Genomic DNA, 7,851 nt, shown 5'->3' on the forward strand with positions numbered 1-7,851 from the left:
CTCCCAAAAAGGAAAGGGTGCAAAAGTCAAGGAGGAAGGCCATGCTGTCCGCTTTTGGGGATTCTCGTAGGGTAATCCTCACCGATATTCTTGCAAAAGGACAAACCGTCACTGGAAAGTACTACATCAATTTCCTGGACAAATTGTGCGATGTTCTGAAAACGAAATGACACGGCATGTCCTTGAAAGGCGTGCTCCTCCTAGCTGAGAATACACCAGCTCATTCATCTCAAGTTGTCGACAAAGCAAGGACGTGTGGCTTCCAGGTATTGCAGCATATGCCTTATTCTCCCGACCTCGCACCCAGTGACTTTTTCTTGTTTTCGCAAATGAAGAATCTGTTGCGTGGCCGCCATTTTGACAACAGATGACGTCATTCATGAGGGGGTAAGAGAGGTTTAAAGCACAATGTGTAGACTTTTAAAATGACGGCATTCCGAAAGTAAAGGAACGATGGGAGGAACATGTAAATCTAGGTGGTGAGGGGTTAACGACTACAAATCACAACAATCCTTGTATCCTGATTTTTTAACTATGATAATAATTAGAACTTTACGATAACTTCTCATATATTATAGTTTTTGTTAAACCATGGTATTATTAAAATGAAAAATGAAAAATTTGAGTTTTACGTCCCAGTTTATGCCGGTTAGGCTAAAGGAGACGGTGACGATGAGTAATGAATGAAATGGTGGAATGAAGAAAGTGGGAGGAAACGGGACAACCCCGAGAAAATTCACGCACACGGTGTTTGTCCACCACAAAGTTCACTTGGCGGGGGCTGGGATCGAACCCGCGACCCCAAGCGTCAGAGGTGAACGCTCTACCACTGAGCCACCGCGGCCCCCATGGTATTATTAGTTTACATTATCTAGAAGTTACGGAAGCTTTTGATTTGGAAATTAAAGCGATTCCCTAAGCTTATATTCTTTCAATCACCTTTAAACACCACAACAGTGGTTACCTGGCACTTTACATGAATACAATGCGATTGATATAAACTTCTGCCTAACAGTAAGAGTGGGTTTGTGTAACAGAAATAGTGACATACTTTGTATAAAAATTTAAATGTATACATGATTCTTATGGCCCATATCTTCACCCTACATAATAGTTGTGGTGAACAAACAACAACAACAAAAAAAAAAGTTTAACATCCCAAATTTATGCCCTTCGGGCTAAAGAAGACGAATGATTTAGTAAAAATAGATTGTGAAATTAAATCTTTATGCTCTCTCAATGGGAATCCAACTCGAGACCATGTGCACCAAAGGTACATAATAATAGGAGTAATATTGTGTAAAATGCGTCAGAAACCAGTAGTGTGATGACTTATACGAAATTTACCACTACACTATCACAGAATAATGGTAATAAATGTTATAATCACATCATTTCATATATAGAATAAAAAATAATTTGAAATTTCTTATGAATAGTATAGTACATGCAAGGTAGTATGCTAATATGTTTAAACTTCAGTGGGTGATTCTTCCCAGAACAGACAACAAACTATATCAATATATATGTGATATAACACTGTTCCGAAGATACAGGATGAACCAAAAGATACGAAACATATCACACGGTATGGACGTAGATGTGAACGGCCTGAGAGATACGTCGATACGCTAGAAACAGTTATCAGCATAAGCGTTTCGTAGAAATACTTAAGGGAATAGCTGGAACGGTGAGACCGACCACTACGAGCAATATTAATTAATGGAAACTTTGGGAACGACATACGTCTCTGGGGAGGAAGTAGGAATATGAACTTGCACTAGACGTGTGGTTGTTACAGAAAGAGTTCAACATTTGCCATGATCTGCGTACAGACTAGCACGAACACGACGTATCATTGATGCATGCAAATTTTCAAAAGCGCCTGGTGTTATTCGAACGGTGTTGCAACATTGAACAATGCGTTTCTCCAGACCATGAACATCCTTGGTAGGAGATGAGTACACAAGAAGCTTCGAGATAGACGCAAACGTAAAATTCAGACGTATGTTTCTTCCACGATGGGCATCCTGCAATCTAGCAAGTACTCTCGAAACCCAGCATATCTCCGGAACGATTACGTATCATGTGTGTATTGTTGGCTGAGTTGGAATTCAGCGTTCCGTTGAGCACGAAGCTACATGATACGTGAATCTCCACCTTAATGTCGGATCCGAACCACACAAACTCTCACCGGGAATGTATATATTGGTATAAACTTTTTTGTTTCCCATCCTTAAAGCAATTAGGCCTACTTACAACAATGTATAAAAGACACGAGAAATTACTCTTGCCAGGAAAGAGACTTTGAACAATAACAGGGAATATATATAAAATAAGATTTGTAATTCTGACAAACGTTTATTACAGTTCAATAAGAGATCATTAACTCAAGCAGAAGGAAAAGAAAAAAAGAAAAAGAAAGAAAAACTTCATCCACACACCCGAAGGAAGAATGATCATTCAGAGTTTGAAACTATTAGTGACTGACAAGGTACCATTTTCTTTGGAGGACTTGCAAGCACGGTGGATTGATTTAAATCAGTCTGATTTAAATAAAAATCATTGATTTTAAAATCAAATTCCGAAATAAATTTATTTAAAGTGGATATATGCAAAATCCCGTTTCTGTTCTGTTATTTCGATTATGGAAGATAATAATCACAACACAATGAGACTCAAATGTACGTACAGGACAGTATGAAAACCAGTGTCATGCAGAGGATAATTAGGGAAAAATCCCGATTTGAGCGGGTAACGGGGCAAATCTCGCTTTCTTCTCTTCGTAACATAAGGTTTGTAAATCGTTAACTATTCCGCCGGGGAAATCACCATTTGACATTTAAGACAAAAATTCTGTTGTGTGCGTGTCTGTTTGTTTGTTCCAGATCATAGGGGTGTATTTAGAGTAGTCCGATCCCCTCTCCGATTTTTTTTAATATATATATATATATATATATATATATATATATATATAACTTTAGGCGAAATTTATGTATTTTATATATATTTCGTGCCGCAAGCTAGTTTCGATTTTTTAAAAATATGCCTCTGCCAAATATCAGTAACTTTTGGGAAATAAAGTGTAATTTTTATAAATGTTGCTGTACTTTTTTCCTTAATGCTAAAGAAACAGTATTTGGGATTAAAATAGGTTAACGACTGGGAATTTAATTCAAAATTCAAGCACAATACTTTCACTTAAATGGCATAATTAACATTTAATACTAATTTTATTTATTTATTTTCTTTTAGTTCGCAACTTATATTATGCAAGGAGAAAGATGTGATTTAAATTTTAAAAAATCGATTTAAATCAAAGAATCAATAAAAATGATTTTTTTTTTTTTTTAAAAAAAATAACTTTCACCATTCTATATACAGTCTTTTCAAAAAACCTACTATCTACCTTTCTTAAAAGACGTAGCCCACATTTGGAATCAAACAGACTTTCATTCTCTTAGATCAATTAGTTTTTACTTGTGTCATGTAAGATATTTTCAGGTCGCTCAGCGCAAAGCATTTAGGAAACAATAGGAAGAAAATTAGTGAAAGAATTATAATTTTGCAACAATTATTTCGAGTGCAGCGCCAAGACTAAACCTGCACGAAATAATCAGTTTCACTATTCAGGTAAAGTTTAAAATTATACTTATTTTAGCGGGTTGCCTCATTACTTATTATCTCCTAATGTCTGACATCAGCAGTCCTTCACTTAAAAATAGTATCAACAAGAAGCAGTTTCTAACATTTTAAAATATCTCATTGCTGGTGTAGTTTTAGCGCACCATATTTTGAAAAATTTACAGGTAAACTCGAATATTTTGGATGAAAATCCATAAGGAACAAATTTCTGCAGGCGACTGAACTAAATACAAATTAATACAGCTATATTTTAGGTTGACAACTGTAGGGTTGCTAATGGAAAATCATTACTAGTGCTTTACGACGAACAAAATAAGTGAGTGCGTATGAAAGATAATTCTCAAAACCAACTTCTTTTCATTACCATCACTTATGCGTATAGCCATCATCGTTGACGCGGCTGCTCCCTTCGGACGCACAGCGCGCTATCTCGCTGACCCACCAGCTTCGCTTTGCACTGACTCGGTTAGATACCATTCGTGCTTTATAGTGGCCACATAGCACATGTTGGTTTGTGATTTTTGTACTGTAGTTTTTATGCCATACAATCGAAAGCCGTATTTATACGCATTTCGTAAACGAATTGTAATTTTTCAACAACTATTTCTGGTGGTCTCCTTGAATTTTACCTATGCTAACAGATATCCTCATGTCGTCCACCGCAAATTTTTTAAAGGACAATAAGAAGAAAATTAGTGTAAGAATTATATTTCTTCAACAATTATTTCGAGTGGTGCGTCAAAAGTAAACATGAATGAATATCACATTGTTAACTTGTTCACTTTGTATGATTTTCACGAAAAATTGCCGATTCACCATTTTTTTCCTGTAAATATGTATTTTTCATACTTCTGCACCTACTCTCCGGCACTTAACCCCAATAATTAATTAGCAATACAACACTGAAAATAGGTTCATCTAGGGTCAGCATCAGCGAAGTCTTACCCATACACGCTTTCAAGCTATGTAGGATATTTTATAACTTATGATTATGTATCTGTTATTTCACCCCGTGATAGTTTACAAACAAATAGCCAGTTAGTAGAAATCTAAGTGCAGATTTACTATGCAGATCTATAGATTTATAAAATTTACAGAAGAAATTTCTAATAACATTTTAATACAGTTGTGTATAAGTAATGGAAATATGGTGTGTTACCTCTGAGATGTGTATTCACGTGGAAATATAGAACCGAAATTAACTTCGAACTTTAAATGCACGTAATCTTCCATAAAATTTTGGCAAGTCTGCAATTTCCTCATTTTATGATAAGAATAGAACCCAACCAACCCCTGCGGGGCTCTTAATCCGGTCCTACTCCTACTACTACTTCTCTTCTTCCTACTACTACACCCACTACTACCATACTTACTCCTACTATTACTATTTATACTATGGACCCGTATAGTAAAACTACACGTTGCCCGGGTTCTGCAGAAGACCTGTTAAAGTGAACCTGCACCGGAGAATGCAAGAGCATACCTCGAAAATGAATGCTGAAGGTACAGAAATTGAAACCAGAGATTTTTTTTTTTTTTTTTTTTTGCATTACTTGGGCAGAAGGCTCTACCAAATTTTTACACATTTATTGCATTTTCCGATTTCTTATTGCAGAGCATGCACTAAATGAGGAGTTAATGCATAAACCGCGAACCAACTGGTGCTAGGTGGCCGCTAAAAGCACGAATGCTATCTAACAGAGCCAGAACAGGAGGACAGCAGGGGGGTCCGAGCGGAGAGAGCGTATACGTCCGTAGGGAGGAGGCGCGTCAGCGACGGAGGGCATACGCATAAACAAGGCAAGTGGGAAAATACATAAAATATCCCCAATATTTTTCACCTTCAAAAACACTTATATAATAGTAATAACTCTTACTTTCAAAATGGTTTCACTGGTTTCCCAGGTAAAAATTGCCTGCTGCGAGGAGAAATTCGTCCGTTTTGAATTTTTAAATCTTTTTCACACTTCGCATAGTTGATTTTACGTTTCAACATACCATGACGCTGCAAAAACTTTATAATATGACGCTCTTTATCACACAATTCTTTGTAATAAAATCTTATGTTTGCATTATATCCATCGCGAATGTCCATTGCTAACACGAACAGAACATTCCCGCCGTTTATTTCCACCTTTCTCGCATTCTTGTAATCTTCCGCCTTCCGCTTCAGTAAATAGTTGCACTTAGAATACGTTCACTCCCGTTCAAAATGTAGGCATTTATTCCGAAGTTGGGCGTCCGCTTTTGCCACGTCTTTTCGCTATTATCTCCTTGCCACACTTTCTGCAATTTGTTATTAGGTTCATTAATCCGTGCTCTTCACAAACTTTTAAAAGATTTTGCTCGTTATCAACGTATTGCTTCACAAATGTTAAAACTGGTAGTTCATTGCCCTTGTACATTCGCCATGTTGATAACATAAATGCTCGTTTCTTTCCAACAATGCAAATGTTCGGTTACCTTGTCCAGCAAAATTTTTAAAATTTACAGGAAAGATATGGATAATTTGATCGTTTGTGCGCTTGATAATATATAAGAGTCACGAAAAATACGTTTATTTGTTATATATAAGCGGCTATAAACATGGGACTACACGGCGAGCGGAGGGAACTACTTGGCGCAAGGTAACCGAACAGTTGCATTGTCGGAAAGAAACGAGCATTTATGTTATCAACATGGCGAATGTACAAGGGCAATGAACTAACAGTTAACATTTGTGAAGCAATACGTTGATAACGAGTAAAATCTTTTAAAAGTTTGTGAAGAGCACGGATTAATGAACCTAATAACAAATTGCAGAAAGTGTGCAAAGCAGATAACAGCGAAAAAACGTGGCGGAAGCGGACGCCCAACTTCGGAATAAATGCCTTACTTTGCGCCAAGTAGTTCCCTCCGCTCGCCATATAGTCCCATGTTTATAACCGCTTATATATAACAAATAAACAGATTTTTCGAGACTCTTATATATTATCAAGCACACAAACGATCAAATTATCCATATCTTTCCTGTAAATTTTAAAAATTTTGCTGGAAACGGACGCCCAACTTTGGAACTTAACCCAAAATGTATTTCAATATGATATCTAATGATAGAAATTACTTATATTCACACTCTACTTGTTTTACGAAAAGTGTTTGACATCGTATTTCACCTATAAATTTTATTTTTGGCAGAAGCGTCTGTTTGAGTGCCTTTTTTTAAAAATGAATTTGTGTGTATGCGTATAGTAAAACTGCACGGAGATCTGAACAATTATTTCTACTCGTGTCTTCAATTTTTCACTGAAAAGTGCAAGGACAATCTACGAACATTTAAAAGTTACATGTGTGTACTTATACCACAACCCTATATCCAGTGTTTTTCACTCGCTCCATAGAGAACGTACTGCTATTTAAGAATCTCACAAACAAAATTTCAGTATTTTACCTTTCCTTTTAATAGATCAAGTATTTCATATTTATTTGTATGAAACTTCCTCTTCTTCTTTTACAAATCATTACCGTCAAATGTTTCCTTTCCTTCATTCTCATATAACAACTTCCATATCTCAAGTCTGACTTCTTTCGCATCTTACGCCGTCAACCAAATGTATCGAAGGTTTGTATCAACCAACAACGGCCTTTGGAACTCAAAATTACACTTCTTTGGACTTAACATTATTTTAGGTACTGATACAATGTGAGACATAAATTTATTGTTAGCGTACACGAGTAGTTGCTCAAGATGTTATAATTACTGTACCGTACTTCTCAGTGGCTTAGGGAAGGAGGGGCAGAGGCGCGGTGGCTGAGTGGTAGAGCGTTCACCTCTGGTGCTTGGGGTCCCGGGTTCGATCCCAGCTCCCGCCAAGTGAACTTTGTGGTGGACAAACACCGTGCTCGTGGGTTTTCTCGGGGTTCTCCCGTTTCCTCCCACTTTCTTCATTCCACCATTTCACTCATCTCTCATTATCACCGTCTCCTTTAGCCTACCCGGCATATCCGTGGGACGTAAAACTAAAAGATTTCATTTCATTTTTTGCTACTGGTACTTCTACAATATTATTTTCTTTGCATATACATAGCGATTGGATACTGAGTATAGAAACGTTATCATAAAACCCTTATCCATGATAAATGGCTGTTAAATTGGGTTGTAAGATAATTGATTTTAAAATGCACGGTCTGTCCTGAATAAGTTGCTTTGACTTCCAGGATATAGAG

At 36.8% G+C, this 7,851-nt stretch overlaps 1 protein-coding gene across 5 annotated transcripts in view; it reads right to left on the reverse strand.

Annotated features, from left to right (window-relative positions):
- Positions 1–7,393, reverse strand: part of LOC145670434 (FAST kinase domain-containing protein 1, mitochondrial-like) — a 48,885-nt gene extending 41,492 nt beyond the window's left edge. For 3 of the 5 annotated variants that reach the window (XM_081739109.1, XM_081739105.1, XM_081739106.1), the window contains exon 1: positions 7,076–7,393. The gene's annotated coding sequence lies outside the window, so the exon portion shown is untranslated. Of the gene's footprint in view, positions 1–6,958; positions 7,018–7,075 lie in introns of those variants that run through there. The other 2 variants (XM_081739107.1, XM_081739108.1) reach the window with 2 other exon arrangements.
- Positions 7,394–7,851: the final 458 nt, after the last annotated feature.

The sequence above is a fragment of the Thermobia domestica genome, chromosome 14 (assembly GCF_964235325.1).
Source record: "Thermobia domestica chromosome 14, izTheDome1.hap1.1, whole genome shotgun sequence".
In the NCBI taxonomy this organism is placed as follows: Eukaryota; Metazoa; Arthropoda; class Insecta; order Zygentoma; family Lepismatidae; genus Thermobia; species Thermobia domestica.